An 18,465-nucleotide genomic window follows, 5' to 3' on the forward strand; every position below is an offset into this window, starting at 1 on the left:
CCTTCCTCTTGTTCCCACCTCCCTTCTCTCTCTTCCTCTCTCTCTCTCTCTCTCTCTCTCTCTCTCTCTCTCTCTCCCTCCCCCCCCTCTCTCTCCCTCTTTCTCTCTCTTTGCTTCTGCTGGGGAATGAATCTAGACCTTGTACACATTCATCCAAGCATACAGGCTTTACTGATAAGCTACATACAGTCAAAGCCCCAACTATTAGGGAAACTCCCCCTTCTGGCTTTATTCACCTCCCTCCACTTCATTTCGCCCCACAGCACACGCTCATCACTGAGGCCACAGTTTGGGTGACACTTGTCCAGAAAATCTCCAGTCCCCATGGCAAGACTAATCTCATTAGGATACCTACCACACACTTCCTTTTTGATTGACATGAACTGACAAAATTATCTGCTCAATAATTTTTTTCTACTCAACTAAAAAGTCCACGAACACTAAGTACCCGATTCACGGTCGCATTCCAGTACCTGGTGTATGTCAGAGCTTGATTGCTAATGCTGCCCACGCTGTTACCACGGACAGATATTTCTAACTTACTTGAAATGGAAACTTGTGTTATCAATTCAGGTGCTTAAAAGAGGAGGAGTCTTCTGGGCCAATGTGCATGGAACAGGCTTGCCCTGTGTCATTGCTGAGGGTTAGGAGAAAGAGACGGTAAGCTAAAGCCTTCAAAGCTGTCAGCGATAGGGGCCGTTCTAGAACTCCTGAGGAACGCCTACGCACTGAAAGGCTGCTCATCTATATTTCCAGACCTTGATACCACTCGTGAATAACCGAAAGATCAGTCATTCTACCTGGCCAGCAGATGCCTAAGGAAGCCGGGTGGGGAAGAGCAAAAGCCCAGACTCAGGAAAGCTGATCCTGGAATGCACACAGCAGATAAGGGCTGCAGAATAAGCCAGGGAAAAGTCTTCAATGCCTTATCTGTCTGTGGACTGTTTAGAGCTTAGGGGACGCCAAGTTATATTTACTGTAAGTGGGAGGCAACAGATTTTGTATGAAATCTAATCAAAGTAGGAAATATTGATAGAGGAAGAGATGCCTGGCCCAAGCAGGTAGGGCTTACAGTCCGGGGCAGCATTTTCGTCATTGGGCCTTGCTGACTCAGCAGTGCATACCTGGCAGGAAACCAAATGAGTACCGCAATCGAGTTATCTCGGGAAGAAAGCCGTAGGGAAGAGGAAGAAGAGCTGAAAAACAGTCGCCCTGGAGTCTTCAGAGGAGGGCAGCTGTTAGTATTGAAGCAGGTGTGCCGCCACAAGACAGTCATTCAACTGAGGAAGATGCGTGGAGCAGTACCACGCTGCAGCCACTGTGCAGTCACTATACACAGTCATGATGCACCAGACATTGTGAACCACGCTATGCCCCAGTCATTATGTCACAACCACAGAGTACCAGGCACTGTGCACAGTCACGACGCTCCCGTGGTCGTGCTCAGTCACTCTGCCCTGCACAATCACTGCGTACAAGTCACTATGTTCCAGTCACCCTGCACGTCACCCTGACCTATGCAGTCACAACACCACAGTCATTTTGCGGTCACTGTGCTAACCCTGTATGATGGGAAATAAAAATCAGCAACCCAACAAGTGCAGCAGGAACTGTAATGTGCACTGCACAGAGAAAGTCGCATTGACAAGGATGACATACATCGGGAAGATTTGACCAAGCCAGAAAAGACTGGGAGCACAGGCCTAGAGCTTTGGGTGACACAGAAAAGCTGAGTGAGAGAAAAAAAAAAAAAAAGCCCATGGAGAGGAGGAAGGGCACAGGCTCGCCAAGTTCACAGACCCTCAGCAGGAGGGACTGAGTGGATCAAAGGGATGGAGGGCAGGGCAGGCCAAGGGAGAAAGATAAGCCTGGAGACCAGATGGAAACAGGCTGCAGGGGCTGCTAGGGACCAGAGCTGCAGCAGCCCTCCCAGGCTCCTAGTTTTCCTTACTTCAAGAGTCATGCAAAGAAACTAATGCTAGGAGTTGGGGTACAACAGCCTCACCCCCTCCACCTGAAGTCTCACTGCCTGCAGTTTCAATCACCTTAACTCTTGGGGAGACAGTTGAGAAAGGGAGAAGGAAAAGGGGGGCATATTCACATTGCCTCCGTTATGATATATTGTTTCAGTGGCTGTGTGCTGCAACTGGCTATTGTTTCTAATTTATTACTATGCTAGTTTATAAATTAAGCTTCTTTATAGGTATGTACAGGGAAAAAATATACAGGGCCCAGCACTTTCGTCAGTTTCTGGCATCTACTAGGTCCTAGTAACTAGGGTCTTAGACTATATCCTCTTTGGATAGGAGAGACAGCAGCCCTGGGTCTAACCTGAACTCTTTTTTTTTTAAATAATACAAATGTTTTATTTAATAGTCGCAGGTCATCATGGGTCAAGTGGTGTATACTCAGGACCTAGCAGGAAAGTCAGTCAGCGCAACCTCCAAGCCTCTCTTTCTGACTCCAATAGGGTGAGCACGTCTCCCTCTCGAATGGGACCTTTGACCTTTGACATTTCGGATGATGGAACGGCTGGTGTCATCCATAAATTCCACACGGACCTGCGTGCACTGTCCCTGCGAACCGGTCCTGCCCAGCACTTTGGTTACCCTAGCGAGCTTGATGGGCTGCACACGACTCGTGTCCATGATGGCGGCGATCAGGCGGAGAGCTAACCTGAACTCTTGAGAGATGCTTCTGGCTACAACACAGAATGAAGTTTGAAGAGCTTTACCACTGACTTCTTGGTGGACAAAATTCCCCAGGAAGTCTTGCAGATGCAAACTACTGCCAAAGATGGATTTAGCATTGACACAGGGGGAGCCTGGGGAGATGACTCAGCAATGCAGGGCACTGGCTACTCCTTCAGAGGACCTGGGTTCCATTCCTGGCATTCACACAGCCATCTGCAACTCCAGTCCCAGAAAACCCAGCACTCTCTGTCTTCATACCTCACCTCCACAGGTCTGGTCATGCATGTGGCACACCACATACACGCAGGCAAAAATGTGCATGCCTCTTTTAAAAATTGAATCATAAAGTTGTCAAGAAAACAAGGGATCCACGAGGGACAACCCAAAGCAAACCAAAATAATAAACCCAGCCTTGCCATGAAGGATTCTGTCAAACCCTAGTGTCTTTACACAGCATTGATGGCTACTAGGGACTGTGAACAACATAGTGGAGCCTTGGGCCTGCTTATGGGAGACTGTAATGGTTTAGAGAGGAAGTATCCCTCCGCTACCAAAAAGAAAAAAAAAAGCCTCATGTGTTGAAGGTTCGGACCCCAGCTGGAGAATCCAATATTGAAAGGTAATGGAGTCCTGAGGGCTCTTACATAATCCCCTGGACTAATCCATCAATTGATTCATGATTTGACAGCATTATTGGGAGGTGGTAGAAACTTTGGGGAGCTTAGTGGAAGGTAGTAGGTCCCTGGGGGCATGCCCACGAAGACTACTTTGTCCTGGGCCTGCCTCCCTTCTGCCCCACTCCTCCCCAGCCACCATGCAGTGAAGTAAGAAGTCTGTTCTGCTAACATCCCCATTCCACAATGTTCCCCCTCATCACAGACCTGAGACCAAGGGAAACAGTTGGCCATTGACCAAAACTCTTGAAACTATGAGCCAAAAGGAATTGTTTCTCCTTTAAGTGGTTTGTGTCAGGTGTTTTGCCAGGGATGAATAGCTGGTTAGCACAGAGAGTCTAGTCTACTTCTCCTAGGCTGTTACACCTTCTCTGGAAGGAAGAGGAGAAGGATGAGGATTGCACCAAAGGAAAAACTAAGGAAGTTTCTGGCCCTTGGCTTTGAGTAAGGAGAAAGGAAACACATCTCTGCTGAGAATCTTTAATCGCAAACTAGTCTTCTCCTGGGCTTTGGGTTTATGCTTTCCAAATTCACGCTCTTTGCTATGTCCACAAGCAGAACATTTGGTTAAAGAGGCATCTGGTTGGAAATGCCTTTAAATAGCAGTGCCTGAATGATAGAAGGGAAGTCTCATTTTCCTTAGAATGTAATACCTGAAGTCATGTGAATATACACAGACACAGCATACTCTGAAGCCATGCAAACACACACAGAAGATACACATACATATACAAGCACACACAGAACACTCTGAAGTCATACAAATACACACAAACACACAGCACATACTGGAGCTATGTATATACATATAGACAAACACACATGCCATTTTTAAGTCTTGTGTATGCACAGACACAGCACACTCGGAAGTCATGCATTCATACACACAAAGATGCACACACAAACACACACTGCACACTCTGAAGTCATGCATACATACACACAAAGATGCACGCACACAAACACACACTGCACACTCTGAACCCATGCAAATCCACCCAGGCACACAAACAGAACACTGAAGTCATGTGTATGCACACAGACAAACACAAACACAACATACTCTGAAGTCATGTGTATACACACAGACTCACACACACACACAGGATAGTCAAGACTAGTGCTAAGTAAAACTTAGCTTTGAGAAATATGGCCAGGCTATTCAGCAAACAGCTCCCAGAAAACTGGGTATCCACATATGGAAGGAAGCAAGCAGACCCTTGTCTCTCTCCTAGCACAAAATCAATGAAAAATAGATCAAGGACCTTCCTATAAAACCTGGGAGTCTGAAACTGCTAGAGGAAAACATTTCAAGACAGGCTTTATGAAAAGCACACAGTAGCATAAACAGGGCAAAAAGGAGAAGATAGGTTCGCAGTCACTGTCAACCAGGCACCGTGTGTGCACCTGTGGCCCCAGATTCCAGAATGAAGAAGGGATGCTGTGAATTCAAGCCAGCTAGCATACATAGCAAGACCTTGTCTCAAAAGAATAGAAAATAAAAACAAATTGAAACAAAAAACCCAAGCAATTATCAAGAATGAAATCTCAAAAGTGAAGAAGGTAAAGAATTTGAATTTATGAGGAGCCAGGAAGTGGTGGTGAACACCTTTAATCCCAGCACTCAGAAGGCAGGCAGGTGGATCTTTGAGTTAAAGGTGAGCCTGGTCTACAGGGCGAGTTTTAGGACAGTTAGGGCTGCACAGAGAAATCCTGTCTTGGAAAATAAAAGCAAAAACAAAAACAAACAGCATCAAAGCATTTGAGAGACCTAGAGAACATGAGTGAGAGACATTATACTCATGTGCATGAGATGGGAGAGAACATATTTGGAAAGACCAGAATGAGGATGCTTTCTGACTGGGCAGTCAGCACATACAACCCAAGGTCTGAGAAGAATTGCTTCCAGCAGGACAAGCAAACTGCCCCCTCCAGACATCCCAGTGCGACTGCAGAAGCTGCAGACAAGGCATTGAAAGGAGAGTCAGCTACACTTAAAAGACACAGTTTCTAGGGAGCAGGACAACACAACACGATAAAGCTAACAACAGACAGCAATCAACAAACAAAAGACAACCGAGCCTCTATTGCAGAACTGCTCGTTCACACCTCTGAATGAAATCCGTCAATGGGCAGTTTGCAAACGATTCTACTACGGTTATTTCCTTCAGAAATAGGGAAGCAAGCATCAAAGGCTACAGGGGGTGTGAAGAACTCCTTTTAAATTGTTATTAAAAGCATAAAATGTTCATCCTTTATTTTTAAAGATTGATTTATTTTTACCTTATGTGAACGAGCTTTTTGCCTACGTGTATGTCTGTGTTGGTAGAAGCCAGATGAGGGTGTCCCATCACCTGGAAATGAACTTACACACAGTTGTGAGCTGCCATGTGGGTGCTGGGAATGGGTCAGAACCAGTGTTCTTAATTGGCCCACCTCTCTTGCCCCTCTTTTCAGTCATTTTTAGATATTGTACTGGTCCTTGTTTACCAGTACAATAACATCAATGACATTTTATTGGTAAAAAACATACAAAAATGCCAAATTTAAAATGATGTCAGTATTACATTTTGGAGATACTTTGTAAAAGTCAAATTAAAATTCTGCTCAATAGTAGTACAACATTTAAGAGAGAAGTGAGTTTTTCAAAAACCCATTTATTATTCAGGAGGAATGTAAAAGATATTAACTTTGAACTTTATTAAATTAAATATGTATGGTACAATGCCTAGGTGGCCATTAAAATTCAAATATAAAGTAAAACTTCCAAAGTAATAAAAGGGAAGAAGAAAATGAAAAAAATTGGAGACAACCCAAAAGGAGAAAGGACAAAAATCAGGGGGAAATAAATGAACAGTTAAGATGATTGAAATAAATCCAAACCATCACAATAAAATCTGTTAGCCCTTCACAGTGAACATCATAATTAAATTGCCAATAGCCCATAATTCCTTAAACTCATAATAGACAGAAAAGGTACAGTGGGTATTCTATATCTGTTCATTGCTGACCTGGAATTCTAGCCAGGGCTGTAGGATAGGGAGAAAGAAAGAACTCGGACCTCAATGAGAAATGAACCTCCCCATATTTGAGATGCTATAGCTATCTAGTGAAGAAGTCCAAAAATCTCTGCAGAGAATTAGCCATATGAGGGGGAGGCAGGATGCTGCAGGACACTGGTCCTGCTACCCATGAGAAGGAAGGGGAGGGAGTTGGAAAAACGATAGCAAGATGTGGTCGATTTACAAGACAAGCTTTCAGACTCCATTGTGAACTGGGCATAGAGTATTAAAAAACACGGCTTCAAGAATAAGGTCCTCTGCTCTGCCTCCTGCTGTATGCTGGGTTGTGGGTCAGTGAGAATGGACACATTGCAAGCCTGGGGTCTTGGGTTTCTGCAGAGAGGCGAAAGCTGAAGTGATGGGTTTGAGCGACCCGATGATGGGACCTAGGTGACAGGAGGAGGATGCTTGTTCAAGCATTTGGAACCTCCAAAGAGGGAGCCGTGGGGCTGTCTGTGGAACAGGAAGACTAAGGAAACAAGCAACAGCACACCAGCACTCTAGGCTGGAGAAGACGATAGGGCTGCTGCTTCCTTGTGAGCCAGAGAAGGAGACAGTCAGAATAAGAAAAAAACAAAAAACAAACAAAACAAAACAAAAGATTCGATTCTGTTCTAACGTGAAGAAAGAAGAAGAGCTTTGGAGTTCCACATTGGGAAGGTAGCAGAGAAGAGACAGAAAGAAGACATGGCTGCTGAGAAGAAGCCTCGCAGCCTTAGCGCCACTGTTCCTGGAAAGGAGGAGGGAACAGATGCCTACCTCCACAAGATGAGGGCCCTGTGCAGTGTGCAGGTATCTGGGTCATGAGGTAATTGGAACATCCTGAGAACACAGGTGTGGGGGGAACTCTAGATTCTATTCTTAGAGGGCTTCTGATGCCCCACAGCCCTTCAGTGAGGCAGAGAAAGTCGCTTGGGAAAGGCATCAACCTGGTAGGTGTCCCAGCACCTTTGGACAGAGCTATGCTTCCTAAGGCAATCACGATGATGCTGGGTCAGTCTCAGTTCCCAAACCTGTGAGCCCCAGGCCAGCACTTACCAGCTATGATGGCCTAGAGCTTTCCCTTGGGGTGCCCTCAGCACCTCCACAACCTGCCCTGCACCCCTGTCCAGGCTCCAGAGCACCTGTTTATCTCTACAAAACAGAAAACTAAAACTCCTCTTGGACCAGACACCCAATCTGGTCTAGAGAAGGTACTCAGCAAATATAGCTCATTCACTGAGGCCACAGAGCAACCGGGGGAAGTGGGACCCTAGGAGGCTCCTCACGTTTGTTTGGTACACAGCAAGTACTAAGTGACTGAATGAATGATTGGATGAAGGAATGAAGTTCCCGTGTCTCTGCTTGAGCTACATTAGGGAAGTATGTCTAGGAGATGCAAGAGAGGTTTAGAGACCTGAAGGGCAGTACCTAGGTACCTAGATCTGCCCCATAATGCTCTTTCTCCCATCCTATAGATAGAATAAACAGCAAGTCCGATAACTGCATAATATAGTATTCATATTAAGGGAGCAGATGCTCCTTGGGCAGTGCCCACCTCTGGGGCATTTGAAGCACATGTGGACACCCTAGCACAGCTCCCCATCCTGGACAGCCATGTTAGCTTGCTGACTTTCACCCCTCTGGCATACTAGACCCTTATTACCTAGAAAGTTCATATTTAGTCACAAGCGATTTGCAAACACGTTTGCTAAATCTCCAGATTATTCAGTAGATGGCTTCCCCACCTGAGTCATTCTCTGAGGAACTGTGAGCCCTGACATTTGACAGAAACAGCCATTTTTGCTCTCCGGCAAAGATTTATCTAGCTAACTCACAGACTTCTAACGAGAAATTAACAAGCAAAGAAAACCACCCGCTGCTTCGTCCTGAAAGAAAGAACATCTCATGTCCTCTATGACTTTTTCTTAACGGTATACAGCATATAACCTTGTTCTACAAACTTAAGCCATTTAAAGGGACAATGGAAGCAGACAAGACCAGTGTCTTACACTGGGCTGTGAGCAGAATATGAAAAAGCTGACCCAGCCTCTGGAGGCCACCATTAGAGAAGCGGGCCAGGGTCACACACAAGACAATCCAAATGTTGGTGATTCAAGACAAGATCAGCATAAGACAATCTAAATGTTGGTGATTCACACACAGATGACGGGTAATCGATTGCACTTTGAGTCCTGATCTCCTGGCTTTCTCCAGTGGCCTCTAGACTGGATGTTAGAAAAAAAAAAAAAACGCTACTGAGGCTTGAATGTGTTTGTTTGTGTCCTGCCCACAGGGGTCACAAGTTGGGAGCCTGTCACAATGAAAGGTGGAGAACCTCCAAGAGGCAGGGTCTAGTAGAAGTCTGCAGACCAAGTATGCCTTTAGAAGGGATTAGGTAGTTGTCATGGGACCCCTCAATTTTCCAAAGGGTGTTTTGAAAGGCCTGACCATTCCCGTGTCATGTAGCTGTCAGTCTGGGTATACAATCCCTCCACCCTTGAATCGCTCCTGCCCTGGGATACAACCCACCATAAAGCCTCGCCAGAGCTGAGCTGACACAGGCATCATCCCAGAACTGGGAGCCAGCCTTGGGTATTCTGTGACAGTGAGAAAACACAAGTTCAAAAAAAATGCTGAGCTCTAGGAACGGGTCGGCTCTTTGTTGTAGATCCAACCAGTTTCCATGCACCATGACCTTGCTTCCACACACTATGACCTTGCCATGACCTCACTTCCATGCACCATGACCTCGTTTTCATGCACCATGACCTCGTTTCCCACGCACTATGATCTCGCTTCCATGCACTATGACCTTGCCTCCAAGCACCGTGACCTTGCTTCCAAGCACCATGACCTCACTGCCACAGCCAGCAATGCTGATGCTCCCTCTATAAGCTCCCAGAATCCAGGTCTTGCTGCTTTTCCTGTGTCCCTGACCTGGCTTACTTGGAACTCTTCTCTTGCCCACCCGTTTCAATGTGCTAATCTCCTGGATCACATCCTCATTTTTATCATATTTCTCAGCTTATGCTTCAGCTTCAAAGGCAGTTACAGATGGATTCGCACAAAAGCGCTATTTCCGTTCTCCGTTCTCCGTTTTCCTGGGTTCTAATCTCTGTGTGTCCCATCCTCTGCAGATATCTAGCAAGCCCTTACAAGAAACATGCTCAACTTTTCACACCCCAAACTGCACACACACTTACTAAAACACACTTATACTCTCTATTCTCATGCTTGAACTCACCGAGTAATGAGCATCTTTTTTTGTGTGTTAATAGGATTACTGGTGACTGGGGGTTTTAGTGGCTTCCAGATAGATGCTGATTCCTGGGAAGGCCAAGATATGGTTATTGGATTAGGAACTTTAACCTTCCTCTTCAGTATCCAAGCAGGTGAGAGATGCCTAAGGTTAAATCACTCACCAACGTCCCATGGTATAACCCATCATATCTAGAAAATGAAGCCCCCGGAAGCGCCCAAAGGGAGACCTGAACATGTGGAAAGTCCCAGAGGGTGGCAGTCTGAAGGGTATATGGGTGGCAGCAATACATTATTATGAAAATATCTTTTACATACTAGAAAGCTAAACTTCTGCTGCCGCTCACAACTAATTAATGAAGTTGAGGTCACGTCAGACTTATAACCGCTATACTGCTGGGCATTCAGCCTGTTTGCTTGACCAGCTTTTAGGAGAACAATGTAACAGGCCACCTGACTGGCCTTGGGTTTTCCATGTAAACAGCTTCTGCAACCGAAGCTAATGCATAGCTTTAATCTTGACTTTTGTCCTCTTCCACGTCCCTGACCCAGAGAGCAACGCCTGTGTGTATGTACGTGTGCTATCATAATCATTTGCTGAAGACAGCGTGCACATCAAAGGTGGTCTTACAAAGCAAACATCTGCGAGAAATGTTGACAGTAATATAGATATAGGTTGCTAAGTCTGTTTGTTGCTATATTTGCTTTTCTGGGTGCTTCCTGGTCACGGAGTCAGTAAGTTGCATTCCCTGTAAGACTCTGCTCAAGATTATGCAAGTATCCCAGATTCCTTCCCTGTGTGATGCTTTCTGCGTCGCTTAACAAAAGAACAAAAGCTCTTTGTTAGGGACACATAGACAGTGACAGTCAGTCAGACATTAGGCAGGCATAGACAGACACACAATAGACAGACTACAGACAAGCCAGAATCTGTGAATTGCAGAAGACACAAAGAGATAAGTGGAGAATTCAAATCTGGGCTCACTCTTGGTCAAATTAGCTCAAGGGAAAGAGCTTTGATTTCTTTCCTTTTGGGGACACAGATGTATTCTGGTGCCTGTGGGACCACCTTTAAAGGGTTTAATTGACACACACATGAGCAGCACACCTCTGCCCTGTTGGCCAGCTCTTTACCCAGTATGCACTGGTGTCGTTGTAATGTCCTATGTAGTTAATACATTCAAGTGTTGCCTTAGCTCTGTAAAACACTATAACAAGTTATTCAGTCGGGGAAGGATGCTGTGGGAACCCCGGTATTATCAATTCATAGCTGATCAGTCAGAAGCACAACTAAAACACCCCTGCCTTGAGCCGGACCCAACATCTAAAGTGAGGGCAACCTCAGGGACTGAGCCCCTGGCCTGCGGGGTGGATACTACCTCCAGGTAGACATTGTCAGAACTGGATTGCATTGGAGGCCACCCCTCATGTTCTCTGCAAGACTCATACTTGGTGTGTGGGAAACTGCCACACACATTTGGTCGCAGACATCTCTGCTGACTCTAGTAGGGAACAGAGGACAAGCTCGTTTTTGTACAGAATTTCACTGTTTCCCTCCTTCTCCAGCCCTCCATGCCACTGACCCTGAGTTCACATTCTCACACCCCCATTGCCACAACAGCTTCAAGTGTCCCTTGTCTTTCTCCCTTATCTGTGCTTTCTCCTACAGACCAACTACACAGCAGTCCTTCTGAACCATGGTAATCTGTGGCCTCGGACCTCCAAAGGCTCCTCTCCCACAAAACTATGGATTTCCAGTCTGTTCCTATAGGGAAATAACATAATCAGGACTCTTTTTTTTTTAAATAGTTATTTATTTATTATGTATACAATATTCTGTCTGTGTGTATGTCTGCAGGCCAGAAGAGGGCACCAGACCTCATTCCAGATGGTTGTGAGCCACCATGTGGTTGCTGGGAATTGAACTCAGGACCTTTGGAAGAGCAGGCAATGCTCTTAACCACTGAGCCATCTCTCCAGCCCAATCAGGACTCTTAATAGATGTTCATTGACTTATAAAGTTTACCCAGATACCATGCCAAGTGTTTATAAAGCCTAATTTCTTTATATACAGTGGAAGAATGGCTGGGTCAGTCAGCATGTTTTCCAGGAATAAAGAGCAGCACCTGATCAAAAGTCTCCCCATGCAAGGATGAAGCCAAGCTCCTTGGTTTACATGTTCCACAAGTTAGATTCCACCCATCTTCCAGATGTTTTTGTATCCATACCTCTACCACTGCCGCTTCACCCACAAGCCACCTGTACAGACCAGATGTCCCTCACTGTAATGAACACCTGACCTAATCAACCTAGAAAGTGAAAAGTTTCACTTCGGTTCACAGTTGGAGACCACTGCCCTCATGGCTCAGGAACAAAAGATTCCCTAGGGCCTCTCCACAGGGCATTTCTCCACTGTCTCAGCCCCGCATCTTATAGGGTCTACCACTTCCCAAATGTACCAGTCTAGGAACCAAACATCCAACACATGGACCTTTGAGCGACATTACCCAAACCATAGTGCCGCCTTCCTTCAGACCCCTGATAGTTACATACAATGGAATATACTACAAGTGACAAGGGTCTCTCCCTTCAACATCCAGCTGGGCAACCTATGGCCATGTTCTGTACCTTTCTAGGTTCCATTTCTTCTTCAATATAACAAGTATAATGCTGATAGTTGGTAAGTTTCTTAAATCAGGTCATGTAGCGTCAAACAGAGAAGAGACTTAACAGTTGCTGGCTAGTAGATGAAGTAGGAGTAGCCAAGGTTTCTCTGCTGTGGGTGTATCAAAAGATGGGATTGTCTTTTCTCCCAATAGCTGCTTTTTAAAACACCTTTCAGTGTTTAAAACATCTCCTGTGAAAAGAATCACTGATGTTTGCTAGGTGGGGCATTGTTGCCACCTCTGTCTGTCTCTTGTGAATTACTTGCAATTATCTACGGTTGCCCGTCATCGCTGGTCATTGCCTACCCCTGGGAAGAATGACGTGATGGCCCGTGGCATATTTGCTGAACCCAATACATCACCACGACTTACTAATTTCATCACTCTAGCCTATAAAACATACTCAACACACGTTTACCAATATTTCCAAAATCAAAGGGAACAAAAACTGTTTAAAAGTCCATGCATGTGCACAGCTTATCCTAACAGCAACTTGACAGAGTGCTTCCACGTCTGCTCCTGAGGAACAGGCTGTTAGCTCCCCCTCAGCAGCTCGGCAACTCACAAACCAGATAATAAATTAAAGAGATGTAACTGTTAGACAATATCCCTTTGATGACACTTTTCGCTTCCATCTTGACATGATGCCAAGTTAATGTTATCATAAAATAATCCCATTTAACTGCAATTGTGCAGTTTACAGAGCCATTACTGTCATCAAACAGTGGAATTATATTCAAACCCCCAAACAGAGGCTTACATAGGAATAAATGGCATTAACATGCAAACGAATTACATGCGGGAGTAACCGGAGTAGTGTGAGAGGCCTTCCAGCTTGTGCTCGGCATAAACAGATGGCTGTATTTTAATATTTATTCATACATGAACAATGAAAACAAATCACACTGGCAAGTTAAATTCATATTTGTTTTAGAAGACAGAGGTTTATGCCTTCCCTCTGAGTACAGCCTGCACTGGGCACGCCTGGGGTTTCTTCAGACAACCCAGCTACCCAGTGCAGCTGTGACCTAAAGATCGGCTAGTGTGACTATTTTCATGAGAGAAAGCTGGGCTTTGGGAGGTGTAAGTAGAGGCCAGTGAGGTGGGATACAATAAATCAAGATACAAACCGAAAATGCCAAGGGAGTTCTGAGAAGTGGTGTCTGGGTTCGGCTTGGTGGTATTGAAAACATCCAGAGAAAGGGAGGAATGTTCAGCTCAGGATGAGATGAGCTAGAGAGGTCCTGACTGGAGCTATGCACCATGCTCCTACAGCCCGTATTAATGAAAGATACCAAGGCTGTCCAAAAACACCCTCTACATCAGAGCAGTCTTCCTAGGTAAACTGTAGGGCGAGAGGGCTTACACTTCAGGTGCTGTGGCTCTCCTAAGAATGTGTAGTCTGTTTCTCTTCCCAAGACAGCTCTTCTCTATTCATCCCTTGGGAATGCGGATGAAATCATGGTTGCCTGTAGGGTTTTGTCAATAGCAAGGACGGCTTTCCAAAGCCTCCCAAGATCTCCTGTTCTTTACTGATTTCTTACTCAGCGGTAAGGAGGAATGAGAGTATGCCACTTGCAGGAAAAAGGACGCAACTGGCGATGGTCATGTTAATTGGAATACACCAGAGGTAAAATGACAAATGTCAACTCTCTTCTCTCATACCCAAAATCTAGAATTAAACAAACACATGCACACGCACGTGCACACACACAATGCGGAAGTGTAGGGAAACTAGGAGGAGAAGGAGTCTAAAGAAGAGGGATGAGGGAGAAACAAGAAGTGTAACTGGGGGAGGGAACAAAATGCCTTATGTTTTCTTCATCTATAGAATCTAGATCAGACACAGATACAGGTATACAACCTATATAACTTAATTAGGGTTTTTATTGATGTGATAAAACATCACAACCAAAGCCAGCTTGGGGAGAAAAGAGTTTATTTCACCTTATGACTCTCAAGTCCTACTCCATCACTGAGGGAGAAATTCAGGGAAGAAACCCAGAGGCGGGAACCAAAGCAGAGGCCATGGAGGGATGCAGCTTACTGGCTTGCTCCTCATGGCTTGCTCAACCCGTTTTCTTACAGCACGCAGTACTGCAGTGTTGGTAGTGGTCTGGACCCTCCCATATCAATCATCAATTAAGAAAAATATCCATAGGCTTGCGCACAGGACAATCTGAAGGGGCCCTCTTCTCAGTTGATGTGCCTGTTTCCCAAATGAATCTGGCTTGTGTAACATTGAAATGAGACAACTCACTGTGTGTGTGTGTGTGTGTGTGTGTGTGTGTGTGTGTGTGTGTGTGTGTGATGTGAGAGCAGAAGAGGGGCTATTGGAAGAGGGGAACCAATGGAGAATGGTAGTAAAGGGAGATATGAGCAAGACTCAATGATACGTGTAAGAAAATATCATAGTAAACACCATTATAATGTATATTAAGTAAAAAAATAATGAAGGAAAGATAAGATGTTCAATCAAAAGTGTGAAAGCAGTTAGGAGATTAGCAAGTGAATTGAACACCTGGGGAAGGGTACAGAGAGCTTGAGCCAGGACTACACACTTATTGAAGTCCAGGGTGTGCATGGCTGTAACAGATGTAATCCTATACTGGATCTTTACAAATCCTGCTGGACTTGATGTATGATGTGCTTCACGAATAAGAATGGCCATACATCCTTGCTGTGTGACATCTGCCAAATATCTTTGCTATATAACCCCTAAAATATAAGTGTCCCCTATCATCTGGATAATAATAATATAAAAATAATAATGCAGCCTGAAAAGTAGCCCTGCATGACAGGCACTGTTGTTGTACAATTACATTTGAGGGAACTGGGTGATCGGCAGATTAAATAATTTTTCTCAAGGCCATAAACACCTGTATGTGGCAATGGTGGGATCCACATTCAAAATCCAAACTCAAGCAACAGGGCTCTGAAGACTGTGCCTCTCCTATGCAAAGGGATGGGGTCAGAGAAGGAGGGGGACTTCTGGAAGGCAGATAGATCTAGGAAAGGAAAAAGCAAGCAAGAACCAAAGAAGCAGAAATGCAAGACACACTGAAGATAAGGGACAAAGGAAACACTGGCACAGGAGTCCCAAGGGCCAAAGCGGACCAACCGCTCTCCGGGAAAATGAGGGCAGCAGACTCGGAGTCCACCCACCCAAGTCAGCAGCAGACCAACGTGAGTTTATGGTGTCAGGAAGGTCTCTACACTGTGGTCCTCAAAGAAATCAGACACAAAGGAGAAGATAGCCCCATTCCCAGGAAGTAAGTATTTAAAACAGCTAGAGCAGGAAGTCACAGTTTAAGCATGAAGACTCTAGAATGACTTCTTTCTGATTTAAATATGTCCAAAGTTCCTGAAATGTTCTAGTTTGCTTTCTGTTGCTGATTAAACACTGACAGAAAGCAACTTAGAAGTAGTTTGTTTACCTACACTTCCTTATCACAGTCCATCCTTTAGGGAAACCAGAGTAGGAATTCAAACCATTGTCTGGAGGCAGGCATGAGACAGAGACCACGTTGTTTACTGGTTTGCTTTTCATGGTTTGTTCAGCTTGCTTTTTGATACAGTTCAGGTCCACTTGCTTAGGGATGGCACCGCCCACAGTAGGGTAGCCCCTCCCATATCCATCACTAATCAAGGAAAATACCCCACAAACAGAACCACATGTCAATCTGATGGAGAAAATTCTTCTGTTGAGGTTCCCTTTTCCCAAGTGACTCCAGATTGTGTCAAGTTGATAAGAAACCAACCAGCATGGCCAGGTTTTCTACACCTCCTAGGTGATGGCATGGCCACATCCTTGCTATTTCTCCTGGTATCGCACTTATGGAGTCCCACAAGGACTAGTACTTTTCCTGAACAATTTCATCATTTCATTATTAAAACGCTAACAGATGGGTCCTTCCCTCAAGCCGGTGCTTCCTGTGACCGAAGCCCCTAGGTCTGCATACATGGCCATGTGCTCAGGACCATCACACCCGCTTCCTCCTGAGTTCTAGCACCATTGGGCTCTGTAAGGCAAGAATGAATGGGACCAAAGGCTGATGCAGCCCCAGACTCTGGGTCTCCTCCCCTCAAGTGCTATCCTCTCATTGGCTCTGCACACTCACTGGTCAGTGCCTGGCCAATGTCCATCACAGAACTGGGGAATGCAATCCATTTCCAACGCCATGTCAAGCCACATCTCAGAAACCTAGCAGATCATACTACTGGGTATTTGAGGCTGGGGATTAAAGATACTGAAAGGGGCTTTGTAAGAAAGTCAATGTTTAATAGACGATGCTTCCACTGCTTCTGAATGCTTTCACTTGTGGTTTGTCCCACCTGAGGAATCAGTCATTCTCTGAAAGCCTAGTGGATATCAGTCATAGTTATGGCCCCTCAGGATCTGTTGGATACATGCACCACGATTTAGGGATTCATGTGGCAAAAGCTAGGGCCTGTTCTGCCAGCTTCTATTCTGGCTGTGGCTCAGACTTGTGTCCAGCCAGAGACACCTAGGCCAGTCATTGAACTAGGCAGCTAGTGACACAACAGGAGTACAAGAAACTCACCTTCTTTGGCTCTGAAATAAATCATCCCCCCCAACACAAAGTAAAATAAAAATTTCACTTATCACCGCTTCTCTTCTGTCCATGGCCAGTTGCATTCTGCATGCTGATACAGAAGAATCCTCACCCTCTCAAGTGTTTGTGTGCAGCATGTTCAAAGAAAAAAGGCAGGGGAAAAATACTGCGAACTGGATCAGCAATTATGAACATGGGACAAAAGAACAAAGGAGTATCTAGAAACAACACTGTCAGATGCAATGAGCCCCAAAGCAATAATTATGTTATTCCTCCCCAGATGGCTGAAGAATCTCAAAGCGCTGATATTCTGTTTTCTAGTTTCCAAGGAAGATGTTCCTGGCTATGAGAAAGCACCCCAACCTCCCAGTACCCTTCCAGACTGGGAAGAGAGTAGACCATTGCTAACGACTCTACAATGACCAGGACGCACGGCATCTACCAGCTCTTGCTGTAGACACTCTGTAAGTCAATATGCAGTTTTGTTTAGGGAAGTATTTGAGATTATTCTCTTGTTATCATAAAGGCATCACTTCTAGGCAAATGTTGGTGACATCTCAAGTGATTGAGATACAAGAAGTACCAGACTGCCCCACGCTCTAGGAAACCAGAAGACACTGAGTACCGATATCACCTTGAAGGGTTCAAAGTCTTACAAAATGTGCTCTGAGGGAGAGAGGAAAGAAAATGAGCAAGTGTGCTTTGTTCCAGGACATGGAAAAGAAATGTGGAAAGGAAAGGACAGGAAGGAAGGGAAGAAGGAAGAGAGTGGTGAAGAAAAGGAGATATGCCAAAAGGAAGAAGGGAAGACAATATGATGAGTCAAAGGGGATGGTCCATTCCTACAGACCAAATATTCTCTCTCAGAAGGAGGGGTGAGAAGTCCTGACCCACGTATCTGGAATAGCAAAGTCTAATTCCTTGAGTTCCAAGAAGGTCAACTCTTACAAAGACAGGAAGCTACTGTTGGTTCACAACTATCGAAAAAGAATCACCTAAACTTGCAAGAATAATGGCCAAGATCTAACTAATTGGCAAGCTAGGGGATTAGGAACAATACTTCGATTTTTAAATCAACTAAGATATACAGGTTTGGGGGATTATTCTATTCCTTACCTGAAGTTTCAGCGTTTTAGGAAAATTCCAAAGGAGACACCCTGTTAAGTGTGAAACTTGTGCCATCCACTCACTCTCACTGTCTGATGATGATAAAGATTTCAGCTTTCTCTTGAGAAGCCATCTCTCCAGCCAAGGTCTTTCCTCTAAGAAACTGGCCTTACCCACACCACACATGACTATAGACACACAGTAGATAGCTTGAGTCCCACAGCCACACCGTCTATTAAGATCTTAGCACATGCCCTAAGACTGTTGTTGGCATAAAATTTTGCTGGGATGGCAAGGGAGCAAAGGCAGCCTTAGCTGAGAGTATATGTAGTCTCATACTGGAAACGTTGCCTTGACAGTAACCAACAAGAGGAAGAGAGGACCCTATGATACTTAGCATCAGAACACAGTCATGCCTGGGCCCCATCTACTTGACAGTAACCAAC

General features: G+C 45.1%; 1 protein-coding gene and 1 pseudogene across 1 annotated transcript in view; both read right to left on the reverse strand.

Annotated features, from left to right (window-relative positions):
- The window catches only part of Dock2 (dedicator of cytokinesis 2), a 413,920-nt gene that overhangs the window by 316,562 nt on the left and 78,893 nt on the right, over positions 1–18,465 (reverse strand). The gene's annotated exons all lie outside the window — the stretch shown is intronic.
- LOC101999324 lies at positions 2,432–2,648 on the reverse strand (annotated as a pseudogene).

Source organism: Microtus ochrogaster, chromosome 7 (assembly GCF_000317375.1).
Source record: "Microtus ochrogaster isolate Prairie Vole_2 chromosome 7, MicOch1.0, whole genome shotgun sequence".
Taxonomy (NCBI): Eukaryota; Metazoa; Chordata; class Mammalia; order Rodentia; family Cricetidae; genus Microtus; species Microtus ochrogaster.